The sequence below is a fragment of the Cyprinus carpio genome, chromosome B25 (genome assembly GCF_018340385.1).
Source record: "Cyprinus carpio isolate SPL01 chromosome B25, ASM1834038v1, whole genome shotgun sequence".
In the NCBI taxonomy this organism is placed as follows: Eukaryota; Metazoa; Chordata; class Actinopteri; order Cypriniformes; family Cyprinidae; genus Cyprinus; species Cyprinus carpio.
In genome coordinates, this window is record NC_056621.1 from 1,153,632 (window position 1) to 1,171,019 (window position 17,388).

At 35.2% G+C, this 17,388-nt stretch overlaps 1 protein-coding gene across 1 annotated transcript in view; it reads right to left on the reverse strand.

Annotated features, from left to right (window-relative positions):
- prickle1a (prickle homolog 1a) overlaps positions 1-6,541 on the reverse strand; it is a gene marked incomplete at its 3' end in the record, with an annotated part of 28,079 nt that extends 21,538 nt beyond the window's left edge. The window contains exon 1 of the mRNA XM_042752746.1: positions 6,331-6,541. The remainder of the gene's footprint in view (positions 1-6,330) is intronic.
- Between the last annotated feature and the right edge of the window lie 10,847 nt (positions 6,542-17,388).

Consider the following 17,388-nt stretch of genomic DNA (forward strand, 5'->3'; position numbering starts at 1 on the left):
ATATTAATAAAAGCTATAATAGTATCTCATTGATACTAAAATAACACTGATCAGAAAGTCTTCAAATATAATGACAAATTATATTCATATATCAGCACATGATTTTTAATAATTAAATCATATTATTTTAGACAAATAGGCAAAATATACATTGTAAAAATATATATATTTATGTATATATATTTAGATAAAAGCGTCTGCTAAATCCATATGTAAAATGTAAATGCAAATGTAAAATATAATAGTAGGCAAGTAAAAAAAAGTAAATTCTCATTAGGTCAATAATATCACTGTAGGGTGCCTTTTGGTGTCCTGTCATAAATAACTCATTAGTCATGATAACTGAACATAAAAATGACTGTGAAAGTGTGTGTTATATTAGGATAAGTTTTTATATTCATAACAAACGCATTACTTGGCTCTTTAGATACATTTTCTAGATTTTTTTTTTTTTAGTTTTGTGTAAGAGGATGCTCATTAAATTTAAATGAAAGTAGAATATTGTCAAATCGTACAATTTTAGTTAAATAAGAGATTCCTCAATTTGAGTGTATTGATCATTTGGTAATAAAAACTATAGTTTGTCCATGTCCCTTGAATGTAATTTTTGTCTCTTCAGTGGCGGGAGTTTCTACAGCTGTAGAAATTACAAGTTGGTGACTTCAATTGACAAATTTTCTTTGTCTGAGTTTGCTTACTTGCTCTGCCAAAGCTTAACCTGTCCACCCTGTCGCCAGAAAATACACCAGACAGAAGTGATCAGAATACAGTATTTTCTAAATATGTAAGTTTAAATATACCATATTCTCTTCAACAACCAGACTAAATATTTAGCTAGTCACAGTTAAGCTAATATGTTAACTGAAGCTCAAAATGTCCTAACTGTCGGCTACTTAGACTTGACAGGGAGGACATAGCATTCATTTGTAGTTAATATTGCTTAAAACTAAAAAGAAACACATATCGAGTTGAATAACAAGTTGAATAAATGTTTAATTGTCGTATTTTGTCATGATTTGTGTGTTCTGCTTTATGTGTCCACCCCGTCATGTGCCGGTCCACCCTGTCATCTTGATATTTTACAATAATATTTGAATTAATAATTCAATCATATCTATATAATCCAGTGTATTCAATAGCTAGGTGTGGGGCAATAACATGCAAACAAAAAACTGCATCCAAATATCTCCAAATAAGAAAAAATAAAATACATGTGAATTTTGTGTGTTTTTTTTTAAAAACATGTTTTTTACACAATATTTTTTGTGTTTTTATTTTTTGGGGGAAAAAATAAATATGCCTTTTTGGGAGGGACATCATACCTTTCAGAAAATATAATTTGGATCTTAAGTTTGCAATGAAACATATTTAAAAGTAATACGTCCATGACAGGGTGGATATTTATGCTTCAAATAATGGCCCATAATTAACTAAAACAAATGTGTGGGAGCTCAGCTAATACGTGTCTATAGTACTTCATATATATATATATACACACATGTCCAGGATTTAGTTTTTTAATTAGTTCTTTTTTTTTTTTTTTTTACAATTCAAATAAAGTTATTGCATGAAGAATTGCATTGTCAAATGCAGAATTGTCGTGTTAAAATCTGTTCACAAAACCAAAAATAAGATCCATAAATAAAGATGACTTACATGTTCACAGACTTTACAGAAACATGTCAAAAGAACAAGCATTTTGCATTGAATCTAATATCCTAAAGCTCAACAGCGTGTGTGTAAGAGTGTGAGTGTGTGTGTGTGTGTGTGTGTGTGTGTGTGTGTGTGTGTGTGTGTGTGTGTACACATCTGGTTTTCTGCTGTCCTAATGTTTTCTTTCAGCCTTAAGCAGGAAGACAGTGTGAGTCTTCCAAACAAACTCCTGCGCTTTGATCACCTCCGTCTGTCTGCCTGTATGAACACACACACACACACACACACACACAGTCTCACTGTCCTCACTGTGTCACTCTGTCAATATTGACCCACCTGTAGCGTGACCTTTGACCTCACCTCACCACATCCTCCATCAAACACACAGTCAGGAAGCCACATACAGTATGAACACACACCGATGAACAGAATAACTCAACATATGGACATAGTAGTCAAACGAAGCGGCCTGCTAGTTATTTCCACAATTCATGCTGGCAGGGAGGCCTAAATATCCACATCCGCTGCATCATGCGGCACACGCTATGAAGAAGAAACCCGCCTGCTGTAATCTGACCAGAGTAATGCATAGCATGTGTCGGCGACAGCGGGATCCCGTACGCTCGCCGCGGCCAAATATAATCAGTCTGGGATTGATCCTGTGCTAATGAGGCCTGAACACAAATCTGACTTTTCACTGCCAAGTAATCCTTGAGAAAGTCAAGGCTTTTATCACTCGCTCGGCGATAGGAAACTACATCAGACCCGCAGCAGACTTTGATTTCTCAGAGCTGATTAAAGTCAACATGAGATGCATTTTATTTTCATAATCTAACATATTTCCAAGAGAAACAGGATATTCAGCCGAATCACACTATAAACATGTATTTTAGTTCCACTCACTCTACCTCACAAATTTAAAGGAATAGTTCAGCCAAACATGAAAATGTGCTCACACTCGAGCCGTCCAGGATTAGGATGAGTTTGTTTCTTCATCAGCTTTGGAGAAATGTAGCATTGCATCACTGTCTCACCAATGGAAGTGAATGGGTGCCGTCAGAATGAGAATGCTTTGTATATCTATATAAACAGGCTGACGGGAAAATAGCTGCACAAGAGTTGTGATGAACCAGCTAAAAGTTTCTTTTTTATCAACACATAACTCACATACATAAACTCATAAAGTCAACATTAATAATGAAAACATAATTATGATTAACCCCATTTAGTTGTCGTTTCCACCATTACACACACACCTCATCTTAAGAGAACCCCTCATATCCCCTCTGGCCCTGACGATCATCCCATAAATCCCTTCGTTCTGACACGATCTGAATGCATCAGCAGTCCTGATGTCTGTTCGTGAAAGACGCTGTTATTCTTACTCCAGGAGTTCAGTCAGGTGACTCTATGAAAGCCTGCCGGAGCGTTTGACGTGAACGCAGAGCTGTGATTCGTTGAGCCGGACACAAGCAGCGCTCTGTGTTTGAGACGTTAAATCAACACACACTGGCACGAGGACTTAACGCTGGAGTCTTATGGCCGACTGCCACATACACTCACAGTGAACGCTTCATCTGTTTACTAGAGCGGGCCTGTAATCTCACGCCAAACACGCACATTAACACCATCAGACCAGAGAATGCAACATACACAACTCCTACAGCACATCCAAGCGTTTCTGAGCAATGGAAAACCAGCCAAGCTGTTAGAATCTCCTAATAGCCTTGTCAATGCACACTTTCTAAGAAAACTGCTATTACTAACCATTATTTATTGGAAAGCAGAAAAAAAAAAAACATTTTCATTATACATTATTGCCTTTTTATTAGAAAACAAGAAATCAGACATGCAACATCAACTGAACGGACCAAATAAAGCCTTTCTGAATCTGTTCAAAGATCTCTCTAAAATTACATAAACTGATTAACTAAACTAATTATAATTAAAATAATTAAATGTTAGAGTTCCGGAAGTTTTTGGATTCATTAACTATTTTGACAAATACCAAAATGTATGTAATATAAAATGCTATAATTTTTTTTTTCAGGTTTTCTTTACTGGTTTTGTCTTAATTTAAAGCATTTTAAGCCATTAAAAGTTTTATCCACATCAATAGTCAAAGTCTGCCTTAAAATAATTACATTTCAGATTTCCAAAGGTTATAGAAGCTTTTTCAAGGTTTAACCAATGAACTGAAAATGGCTTTCTCTTTTTTCACTTTTCCCAACTTCTATACTTGATAAAATGCTTTAGATCTTGATATAACTACAAAAAATGTGTTTTCATTATAAAAATGCTAAAAGTTATAAGATTGCAATTTCTGTGATTTTTCCAGGTCTAGAAATACACTTTTAAAATTATAATAAAATTAGGTTTTCCAAAAAAAAAAAAAAAAAAAAAAAAAAAAAAAATGCCATTGAGGGAGCAAGTTAAAATAAGAAAATCTTTTTTTTTTTTTTTTTTTTTTAATTGAAAGTTTTTGTGTTAGCTTTTTAAGTTTTAAGTCACAGGAAGTTTTGTCTACAACTATATACAAAGCCTGCCTAAATGATATTCATTAAAAAAAAAAAAAAAAAAAAGTCCAAAGATTTCATCCATTTCCATGACTTTTCCAGGTCTAGAAATCACACGTTTGACATGAGTCTTCCTCATATTCACAGGTTTTCCAAGAATCCTGGTTCTTGTCTTGTTCTTCCTCATTTTAAGCTGATTCATGGTAAATCAGTGGAAGTCTAGTGGGCCTGGTTGAAAACCAAAAGGACTTTATCCGAGAAGAAAAGCCCCACTAAAGGTGTACTGCAGTGCACTAAAACAAGGCTTGTTCATCCTTGACTTCAGTCAGTCAGTAAAAATATCACTTTGTTTACCCTGCAGGTCTCACACCACCACTAGAGAGCGCCACCATCTCAACTACTTCAAGTGTAACGTCACTTCACAGACTTTAAGTACCCGAGCTCAAATCAAAGCTCACTTACTGACCAGTAATTATTTCAAGCACACATCATTGGCAAGAACAGATCTGTCAGTTCCTCCTGAAGGCTTTAGGGCATCGTCTCGCTCTCATTTCAACGGCGCGAGGAGAGAACCTGTCTCTCAAAGCCTCATGTTGGTGAATGCGTCTCCATATGGAAACTGAGTCCTGTTGACATTTGTGCTCCCCTGTGGGGCCCGACCCCTGCCAGCTGGCACCAGAGCAAACGGCTTCATGACTGCTGTCATAGATATCAGTGAAGATAAACTCCTACTGTACCACCCTACATCTGAACTCAACTTCCCTTCTGGCTCAAACTGCGGTAAAACAGATAGAATAAACAGATAGCTCACGGAAAAATGAACATTTCCAGTCCAAACCTTTTGGCCAGCCGTTCTTCAGTGGAACAGAAAAGAAGAGATTCTGAAGATTCTTCATGCAGAACAAAAATCCAAGTCTTCAGAAGTCATATGATGGATTTACACGAGGAACAAACCCAAATTTAAGTTCTTTTGCATTCAGATTCATAAACAAATGCAAAAGCAATTATTGACATCCAAAGAAGTGGCTATCTAGTTGCTAAAAAAAAAAACACAAAAGTTGTTTAACAGTAGTCCATATGATTTATGCAGTCTTCAGAATGATGGATTTACATGTGGAACAAACCCAAATTTAAGTTATTTTGAGTTCAGAAACAAAAAATGGCATGTCTTTGATGTCAAACACCATTGAATCTCAAAGATTTGAGAGCTGCATTTGAGAAAACGTACTTTTGTTCTGTTTTTCATGCACAAATATCATATGAGTTCTAAATATAACAAAATATAGCTTATGTATGTCTGTTTTGATGGTCATGGTCACTATGAACCAACAAACCGTTTTTGGTTCCCCAAAGAACCTTTCAGGGAACAGTTCTGAAAAGAACCATTATTTTCATAAAGAATCTTCTTCCACTATTCAGAATCTTCTATGCAGTGGAAAGTTCCATGAAGGTTCGAGGTTCTTCATGAATCCAGCACTCAATAAAATGACCAGATAGGAGTTTTCATCGTGATGCCATAGGAGAACCATTTCTGGTTCTTTAAAAAACCTTCAAAACAAAGGTTCTTAGAAGATCCATGGATTTCTTAGTGTGAATTTTTTTTAATAATCTAAAGACCATTTCCACTCTAAAAAGCCTTTTGTGCAATTAATGTCTCTTCATGGAGCCACGGATGCCAATGAAGAAGCTTTATTTTTAAGAGTCTATAAAAAGCCAGCGATAGCGATCAGTGACGTGAAGTGAAAAGCATGAGGAACAGCCCTTGAGGAACTTAATGGAAAAACTCTGAAGATTAACATCAAACCCTTCTGGTTTAGCTGGAGATGGCAGATAACCCGCAGTTTTCTGGCTTGCAGACCAGTTGTCACTGAAGTGACAGGCACAGCTGAGTCCAAACAAACTCTTGGACACACATGCAAGACGTGCTTTTGTACACAGTGTCTCTAGCCCCTTCTTAAAGAATGACCTGAATAACGAGTTTAGAAATAGAGCAGAAGCTCTCGGGACGCTTTTCCTTGGAGCTCTCCCAGAGTTTCTCCACCTTCAAGCGCCGCTAATAACTCAAGCTTCACGAGTCTCGAACTGCGAATATCACAACAAGCAACCACTATATCCGTCAGTCTTTCACACACTTATAGAAACGCCGCACATCAGAACTTACCTTAATATCTCGACCCCAAAAATCCCCTTTCTTCAGCACAGATCGTGTTTCTTAGCAGAGCAGATCCGCGTTTGCGCTCATTAGCGTCGGTCACTGCTGCTCCGGAGCTTTACACCGCATATCTGAGGTGAAACACACACACACATGAGTGGGAGGGAGTGTGTGTGTGTGAGGAAGTGTGTTGGGGAGGTTTGGGTCCCTCCTGCGCGCAATCACACCGCTGCGCGTCCGCGTGCGTCACGTGAGACGCGCGCTACATTCTATGAAAATGTCTATTTTTCTGTCCCTAGCCTTTACAGAAATACTACACTTGAAACACACTTTAGGGTTACGATATCTTTAGATTTTAAATGGTAGAAAACCCTGTTTTTGACCTCAAAATAAAGCACTTTCTGTGTGGGGACGAGCAGTTTTGTGGTGCTTGGAATTCTGTATAATTCATTAAAAAACAAACATTGCCACATTGTTGGCTCAAGAAGGTGTAATTGTTCATACAATTATGTATTCATAACTATCAAATATATGATGTAAATGACATTAAATAAACGAAATGCCGAATAAATATTGTAAAATATATAATGAAATTAGTGGTCCCCTGGAGTTGTGTCACTGGTGTTACATTTAACACAAATCATTTATTTTGGAATAAAAATCTGTCCCACTGATGACATCCTTCTTCCTGAAGATCTTTGAGGAAAGGCCCATGATAAGTCCACTGTCTCTCATCTACCTCGTGATTTTATATGAAGCTTTTAGTTGAACTCACTGGTGTGACCTGCTTTATTGTTAGGAACTTGTACAAAACTAGAATACAAATGGATTCAACTACTTAATTCAGTGAGCAGACCATGACTGACAACATGTGGTTTGATACCTTGCAGCAGACATTTAGTAAAATGCATTTTTCATGAAAATTGTCACTGGTGTCACCTTGCTTATGGGTAAATAAATGCACAAAAAAAAAAAAAAACTGCCATTTATGTGTATTCATAAAGTCAAAAGGTAATTTAATAATGTGGGTTAAGTTTAAATGTTAGAAAAATAAATACATTTTAAGACACCTTGCCATACCAAACATGGACATATGAAATACCCAAAATACAGCAGATCATCTTTTCTTTCTATGTATTCCATGACTTTCTATGTCTTATTGGTTGGAGACAAAAATTTAATCACTTCCCAATTTTGAAAAACTGTTAAACTATAATAATTTTTTTTTTTTTTTTTTGTTAATATAATATTAATTCTTGGCAATTTTTTTCTTCATGAATGCAAATGTATGAAGACGAAACCTTATATTTCTGTTTTTTAAGAGATTTTATTTATAATTATTTTCCATGTATGGGATATATGAAAAGTAAAAAGGCCTAGATTTATTTCAAGAGGAATGAAGAGACCCCCTTACAATATTTATTATATTAAATAATATATTTATATATTATATATTAATATATATATATATATATATATATATATATATATATATATATATATAATATTATATATATATTTAATTAATTTAATTTAATTTAATATAATTTAATTTTTAATTTAATATATAAATGAATTTTTTATTATGATTTCCTTTTCATTTCTCTGTTCTCTTCTTTCAGAATATATGCAGTTTTATTGGTACTTTGCATCTGTTTTGTCTGATATGCACCTTGCCTAATATTTGTTTATTTACATTTATTAGTGCCATTGTAGATGTATATTCTGTTCAATATGTTTTGTAAAAATAAGAAAGAAATAGCCAAAATATCTTACTAAATTTGCTAAAGTGTGATGTATTAAATGGTGATTAGTCTATAGTAATTCCAGCTGAGCCTATATACTCTATATACTATAAACTCATTTTCTAATTAATTTTCTGTATCTATTCATGAAAAACCTAGCATGCTGTATTATGCTAAATATACAGTATATACAATATTGATTTAACCTTCTAGCTCCACTGTGATGAAAGAACCAGAAATATTCTAGTTAACCATTTTTGACCCATTATTTGAACAGATAATTTTGGATTTATTAGGCTAATGGCAATGTTTACTTCTAAAATAATAGCGGGAGAAGTGTTGAGGTAAATTCTAATGTTTCACATGATGAAATGATGAGTCAGTAACCAGTTACAGGATATTTGTGTTCATCTACTTAAACATAAAATGTGATAGAAATATAATATGTGTTTCCTTTCAGTTGGATGTTCTCTCATCTTGCAGCAGCTATATTTTTAGTGATTTGTTTTCCTAGTATGGTGGTATTTTCAATTAACTTCAGCTGTTTTTATGTTGAGCTCATTACATTTTTACTTTGTGAAAAACTTTTAGAGGAAAACCATATGAGTCCTAAATCTAGGACTGACACACCCAATTATTTTTTTATGATTTTCTCCTAAATTGATGAGTTATGAGCTACTTTTTCACCTTAAAGCATCAGTTAAGTGAAACCATCTTCAGCCTGTCAATCAAACGCTTCAGTCCAGCTTAACTATCAGATCAGACAAACTCACACATTAATATGATGTGTTAGGTGCACAGCTCAGTCTGTGTGAGTCTTTGTGCTTTGGAGTGCGAGTTATTCCTGCGTCTCTCCTGCAGTGAATCAGCAGGGGCTCTTCAAGGCGTTGTGCTCTCAGATATCGTATCTTCAGACCTGGTTTACCGCGGTCAGCGTGCCTGAAGACATGCTAAACCATTAGCCCCAAACCTGCCCGTCACACTCGCTCTTATCTACTCTTTATCTGCTCTTTATCTGCCCCAATATTTATGGCCGAGGCTCGTAAAAATGCTTTCAGCAACATGATGGAGTTGTAGACTAGCAATGGCCTCCACTTACACTGCTTTGTAATGGACTTTCCTTGTACTGTGTAATTTATCTTCAGATTTATGGGCTTCTGCGGCAGGAGAAGGACTAGTAACAAATTTATACATAAACCACATCATAACACACTGATGTTTTGTGTGCCGTCGTTCATTGGATATTTGAGATGAACATTCCCACCATAAGCAGAACATATTTAGAGCCAAAAAGCCTTAAATAAAATTTATTGTGCAGATGTTGCTTTTTCAGAGCCCATCATGGCAAAGCATCAACTTTATCTCAGATCTTTCACCCAAAATGACTTTGAAGCTTCAAAAACAGACACTAATGAGAGAATTATTAACATACAGCTATAAAAGAGTCTCAGTTTGCTCTCATCTGTTTCTCATCCAGGATTATAGTTATTTTTGTGAATAGACATGATTATTCAACACACACACACACACACACACACACACACATATATATATAAAATTTCAAATGCAAAAGTATTTATATTTTGATATTTAGCATTATTTTGATATAAAATGCTCTTTTATTTTTTGCTCATATTGAAACCAAACCCAAAAAATAATATTAAAGAGCTCTCCTATGAAAAATTTGCATTATAAAGTTATGTGTATAACTGCTTTGCTGCCCAAATCACAGAATGTTCTCCTAACGTTAGTTTAAAGTTCCATTTGCGTTATTTTTGGGGAACCAATTTTTAAGATTCGCAAAATTTTCTTTTTAGTGTTGGGGCTTTATTTGATAAAATAAACGAACATTCCAGAACTTTGCAGCAGGTTTTTTATGCACTCATACGAACATAAACAAAATGTTCTCCAAACGTTCTCTAAAGGTTATTTTTAGGTTTTAGTCTTACAACCATAAACTAACCTCCACAGTATTTCATTGTCATGGTAGAAGAATTCATTTTCAGACTTTTACTCAATTAGCCAGTTAGGATTAGCATGAGTCTGTTGAAACTGTTGAGCAGATCTTCACTAATGACACACTGGCCTGTGAAAGCGTGAGCGAGAACTTCCGCCACCCTGCACTCATGACGTGTGGACCGAGCGTTTAATCCTTAAACAAGATTGAGAGCTCAGTCCGTCTCCCGCAGGCTAAGCGCTCCAACAAACTCTGCTAATTAGGCAAAGATGCGGTTTTGCTGTGGACCACTTCCGAACGTCCCAGCGGAGAACCAGCACAAGTTCTTAAGCTCCTGCCGGGATTCTCCTCCTCCTCCTTCTCTGGATGGATTTTGCTCTTTGAATGGAAATCTAAAGCAGTTTTTCCCCTTTTTTATCCATTCTAATAATTAATTGAGAGGTTTCCGGTGTGAAACAGGCTCTTGGCTCAAGGATAATGGCATTCAGATCTTCCACAATGAGTCTCTGCCCTGCGTTTGTGCTGTTAGAAGAACATATTCAAGGCATTTGTGCTTGTTTTAGGCAGAAAGTCACTTAATTTGGGATTATTTTTTTTCCCAGAAAATGACTTTATTTGCCATATATATATATATTACACGTCGGACTGATTCATTTATTTGATACAAATTATGTAATTTTATGATGCGAGTACATCAAGATCCAAATAAAAAGAGAAAATAATCAAATAAGGTGACGGATCTTACATTTGTCAAGAATTTTATTCACTGGATTGGACTTTTTTTATTTTATTTGTTAACTAAACCATTTTTCAATTAAATTTCAAATGCAAAAATATCTTTATTTTGATGTTTATCATTACTGTGATATAAACAACTCACTTCATATAAACTTCACTGCAATACAGATTTTCTTATTATTTCTGTCTTGTTTTTCAGCAAAACATCTAAACATTTTAAATCAAGATACTTTTATTTTAGAAACACTTGTTTCTAGAACAAATAACCAAAATTAAGTGAAATATCTGCCAATCCATGGGGTCATAAAATGAACTTGTTTTGACTTTGAATTAAGTTAATTCTTCTGACCCAATAGGCAGATATTTGTTCCTTGCTTTAAGCATAAACTCACTTAATTTTGATACATTTTTCAGAAAACAAAACCTTTTTTGCATCTCAAGTAAATGTGTCTTGATTTAAGAATGCTTAGATATTTGTACTGTAAAACAAGACAAAAATAGTGAGGAAGAAAATCATATCAAGCAGTGTTAATCATTCGATGCAATCCCCTAAAAAAAACTGAAAAATATTTGCTTAAAGCTCACTTTGATTTAGTGTAGCCTGGCAGAAAAACAAAGCCTCACTCAACTGGGGCCATTAAATAAACCGCCCAGTAGATTTGATGTAATTGACCAGCGAAATATCCACCGAAATAGAGCGATCCTGTTGCGCTGTGTTTGCACAGGAAATCTCTAGAATAAACAAAGGCAGGAAGGCAAACAAACAGAGGGAAGGATCGAACGCATACTCCAGTCACCTGGCTTCAGTCCACCATCAAACATCAGCCAATCAGAGCTCAAACCCCAAGCCTGACAGGCCTGGACGTCTGTCTGCTGGCGAATAGCGTGTCGCCGACTGACAAATGAGTTTGTATTACTAAAGCAAACATGCTAATGCGGACGCATCTTTAGCTTTACTGCATGAATCCCTTCAAGCTTTAATTCAATATTAGCACATTAACCGCTGTGTTTCATTGCAGACTGGGTCTCGCCTCAAGACTTTCTCTGGTGTTAGTCTCAAGTTCTGACTTTGTTCCCAGAATTCAGCATTTGCATCTCGCAGTTTTGACTTTTTCCTCAGACTTCTGTTTGCATCCCACAATTCTGACTTTTTTCCCAGAATTCTGTTTACATCTATTAATTCTGACCTTTTACCAGAATTCAGGATTTGCATCTCAGAATTATAACTTTTTCCCCAAGAATTCATCATTTGCATCGTGCAATTCTACTTTTTCTCCAGAATTCTGCTTTTGCATCTTGGAATTCTGACTTTTTCCCCAGAATTCTGTTTACATCGCTCGATTCTGACCTAAACCCAGAATTCAGCATTTGCATTTTGGAATTCTGACTTCTTTCCCAATAATTCTCTGTTTGCATCTCAGAATTCTGATTTTTTTCCTCCCAGAATTCAGCATTTGCATCCTGCAATCCAAAATTCTGAATTTAGATCCTGCAATTCTGAAATTTTTCTTCAGAAATTTCTCGCAATTCTGACCTTTCTCACAAAACATTTTTTTTTTTTTTTTGGATTTGCATTTGCATTTGAAAAAGAAGTCTATTGTTAGTACCCTTTCAGTGTTTTGCATTCTGACATTATTTTCATGACATTTAATCACATTTCCCTTATCTTCTTGACAGGTTCCCTGAGACTAACCCAGGGTCTTTATACTGTCCTGCAGCATTTAAAGCAGCTATTTAAGGACATCAGGCCGTGAGGAATATGCTGTTGTGACTGTCACATATCATTTGCTGTCTGCGCTTTGAATGAAGAAAGAAATGTTTGCTAACCGCCCCAGAAGAATGAATGACGGTGATCAGTGAGAGTTAGAAATAAGTCTAAAACAAACCTTTATGTTCTGTAGGAAGCAAACTCTTGACAGCAGTTATATAACTGTTTTTGATTATTTCTACTCCTGGATTGGAGCTCAACATCAAGGATCATCCGCAGCTGTGTTTTGTCCTCAATCAATTCGTTTTGAGGCTCTAGAGCATCAGAAATCTGTCAGAACAGTGATGGCAAACAGTGATATACAAACATCTAGTGCATGTAAATGTTAATGCTTGAATGCACAAAATTACAACAGTTATTTTACTTCTCAAGTATCTTTATTTAAGAACATTGTACTGGAAAACAAGACAAAAATACACAAAAACTACATTTGGTTATTTTTTTAATTTTTTTTTACCCGAACTGCTTGTGAACTTTCAAAATGTTTGGCATAATCAGGTTCAGCGTGTAAAACACTGGATGTTTCTCTTTTATTTTAGAGGCTGGACTGAATGTTTTCCTGAAGCTCCAGGTGAGCGCCTCTCGATTCTGCCAGACAAATTTCCACAATCATTGGGGTTGTTCTGGCAGCGAGCTCTGCATTCCCTGCTTTGATCCTGAAGTCTCTCAGATTCCTGACGTGTGGAGAGCGATTCACAGCCGGAGGGGGACGGAAGCACGTTCAGATCCAGACGACACAATACTCCCCCTGTGCTGCTGCGTCAGACTCCATCGGTCTGAATCAGTCAACACAACCGCACAAGAGCGTTGAGTTAATGGCAGAAAACTAGAGTCTGACTGAATTATGATGTGCTGAACTGCAAAAATCCTATCCTATTCTAAAAATACTTATAAACACGATTGTTTTCATGGATTGCTATTTGAATATAACTGTATTTTGTCAGATTTTCTCACTTGATCACACTGCTGGATGAAGAGCTAGTAAATGTATTTTTTTTTTTTTTAAGATATTTTAACTGCAAAACAAGGCACAAAACACTCATTAAGAGTAGGATTTTTGGCACTGAAGCACATCATAATTTAGTCACATCAGTTACCTGCCATTAATGCAACACAACTGGCCTGTTTACACTGTAATAAACGAGTCAGATTGACTGAATTCTGAATTCAGACTGAATCCTCACACTCCTCATCTAGCAGCACAAAAAAGTAAGAAAATCTGACAAAATACACTTATATTCAAGATATAATCCATGAAAACCAGTCTGAATGTCTTGAATGTCTCGAAGTAATTTGGCCTTGTTTTGAGTGTTTTTATATAGTTTCAACTGGACAACAAGACAAAATATTCATTAAGAATATGATTTTTGCATTGCATAACATCACAGTTCAATCACACTTTACTGCTATTAATGAAAAAATAAAAAATAAAATATTTGTGTTCATTCAAATTTAATTCATAAAAACGCTGTGAGAATATTGTTTTAAAATCTTTCTAAAACATTAAAATTGCAGTTTTCTACTAATTAGAATATCATTTGAATGTTACAAAAATGTTTCTTAGAACGTTTATCAAGTACAAATAACTTTATAAGGATGTTCCGAGAATGCTGATCTGAGAACGTTTTCTTTCAACATTGCGAGAACACATAGAACATATCAATAAAGTTATAAGTTCCATAAACATTACTTTAAGAACATTTGGCCTAACATTTATATAACTTAAAAAAAATAAATAAATAAAAAAATTGGAGAAAAACATTTAAAATTTTTCAAATTGTTTTCCAGTTAAAACATTTCAAAATACTCAGAACAAGGCAGAATGACTTGGGCAGTATATATCCAGACTTGATTTCATGTGATATATCTTGAATCTGAGTGTATTTTGTCAGGTTTTCTCAGTCATCAGCTGATCAGTTGGCGTTCCTGTGCGCTTCTGCTGTTCTTCTGCGTCTTTCTCAGACTCGTCTGGTTTTTCTGCCATTAATTTAGAGCGCTGGAGTGAAACCGCATCCTCCACCTGCCCTAAAGACACCCGACACACAATCCCAGCAGGCCGCTGGGCTTCCACTGTCTCTTCCTCATTTAAAGTCAACATGAAATCACTTTATAGACGTCTCTGGTCTTAACATGTCTTAAAACACATGCAATGTCTCCTTTGAGGCCTAAAAGATGAAGAGAACATATAAAAGAATTATTCATTTCTCCTTATGCGAAGTAAAATGTCAACATGAGCTGTAATTTCCATCACATAATGACTGAAAATATATGGCAACCTGTAAAACCCTGTCACAAATGTGTGTTTATTCCTGCAGAAGTGTCTCATGCACTCAATGTGTCTAATAATTCAGCAAGGTTTATATGTGATGAATGTTAAACCTCTGGAACGGCTGAAATGCTTCTTTCAAACATTTTTCTGGCCTCGACGTCCGAAAAAAATAAACAGCGGTGCTTTTGCCTGCTGGATTCTGAGCGTCTCGTGTGTGTGTGTGTGTGTGTGTGTGTGTGTGTGTGTGTGTGTGTGTGTGTGTGTGTGTGTGTGTGTGTGTGTGGAGTCAGTTCTGGGCTGTAACCGAATGTCTGAAACTTAGCTCTGCAGAAGAAAACACCATCAGCAGCTCGGTTCCAGTGTGGAGATTCATCTGACATGAAATAGGGACGGTCGCCGTGTTGCATTCACTCACAAAACCAAATAACCGGATTTGCTGGAGAGCAGAAAGCCTTGGCTGCATGAACAATGTGCACTTATATTTGACCTTGGAACACAAAACCATTCATAAAGGTATTTTTTTTTCTACACTGAGATTTATACATCATAAATAAGCGTATAAATAATCTCTCCATTGATGTGTGGTTTGTTAGGAGGACAATATTTGTCTGAGATACAACTATTTGAAAATCTGGAATCTGAGGGTGCAAAAAAATCTAAATATTGAGAAAATATTAAATATTTACTTAATATCCTAATGATTTTAGCATAAAAGACAAATGGATAATTTTGACCCTGGTGTGTGGAGATTCTAAGAAATCCACATGGTGATAGAGATTCTGAGAAGAAGTCCACGTATTTAAATTAAACCCAAGTGTTGTTGAGAGATTCTGAGAAGTCACGTACTCAGAATGTGTTCTATTCATAATGATAAGTTTCATTTCAAAAGTTAAAAATTAATATTTCATGGTAAGGATCTGTCTCATATATATATATTAACAGGTTTCATTTTTATATTCAAAAATGTTTTTGGTAAACTTTATGGTATATTTCATATGTAATTACACAGTATTTCTAACTGCGTAGTCAGCTGAGTCTGTTTTGCATATGAAGTTGAACTGCACGTATTGTTCTTTTGTATCAATATTTCTTAGAATTATCAGTATGATACTTTGAATCTAAAAGAGGAAGAAGTCCAAAATCGAGACATTGACTAGACTATTTCAGGTGTTATTATAGTGATAGCCAGATGACGATTTATGTCTGGAACAACAGTATATAAGATAGACTCTGCAAAATAGAATAGGGTTTGACTTTCTGAGACTCTGGTCTCTCTATCTTTTCAGCTCACTTCCTCTTCTTCGGCTTCTCTCGACAACTCTTAGACTCAGACTTAGAACTCTTACAGGTTTTTATTCAAATTCAGATACCTTGAAATTCAGATACTTTGATACTCTGATACTTTGATATTTTAATATTTGAATACTTAATATTTTGGTACTTTTGATTCGAACAGAATAATTGTTTATGTTTTAATTACAATTGTATTAATGTTTTGATTAATACTGGTTGGGTTCAATCCATCATAAATGGATGGTTATTAAAAATGTACTAACATTGGATTTTCATTTTTTATATTTGAAGGTTGTTATTATTATCCAGAACTTTATTTCCAAGTTATGATTTGTGGTTTCTGTTCTCTATATTCTTTTTAATAAATTTACATATTATTACACCTTGACTGCTGAATCTGAATTGGATTAAATTTTGCATCAGACCCATACAATGTATTGTTGGCTATTGCTGCAAATATAACTGTGCTACTTATGACTGCTTTTGTGCTCCAGGGACACATATTATTCTGAGCCGTTTCCTCTGCAGTCTGAGGCCGTAATATGAACTATAAACTGATGCTTGCCTACAAAACAACCACTGGTGCTGCACCAATATACCTAAACTCACTAGTTCAGACCTACACGCCTCCAGAAGCTTGTGTTCTGCAAATGAACGATGCCTCGGGGTGCCATCCCAAAGAGGCACAAAATCACTCTCACTGACCTTTTCCTGGACTGTGCCCAGCTGATGGAGTGACCTCCCAATCTCAATCCAAAAAAAGCCATTTTTTTTTAAAACATCTAAAAGACATATCTGTTTCGCCATCACCTGACCAATTAATATTAGAACTTGCCTATTCTATTCTATTCTATTCTATTCTATTCTATTCTATTCTATTCTATTCTATTCTATTCTATTCGGTTTGGTCTAATTTGTTTATAAAAAAACACCTTGCTATGTGCACTGTGCCAGACTAACTGAGACTTGTCACAGCACTTATATATTGTTGATCTCTCATTGGTCTGATTGCTTCTACTTTGTAAGTCGCTTTGGATAAAAGTGTCTGCTAAATGACTTAATGTAAAAAGTAAATGTAAATTATTAGGCAATTTGATATTCTGATCATATTTTTTTTCAAGCACATTTTACCAATTCCAAACCACATCAATCTTAATTACCACTATTAACTTTGTATTTAATCATTTATAAGTGATTTATAATTGTCCATAAGGGCTGTCATTGAAGTGAAAAACATAAAAAAGCTGAATTATTAGGCAGGTTCTTTTTTACAGATAAAATGAGCCAAAAAAGAGAT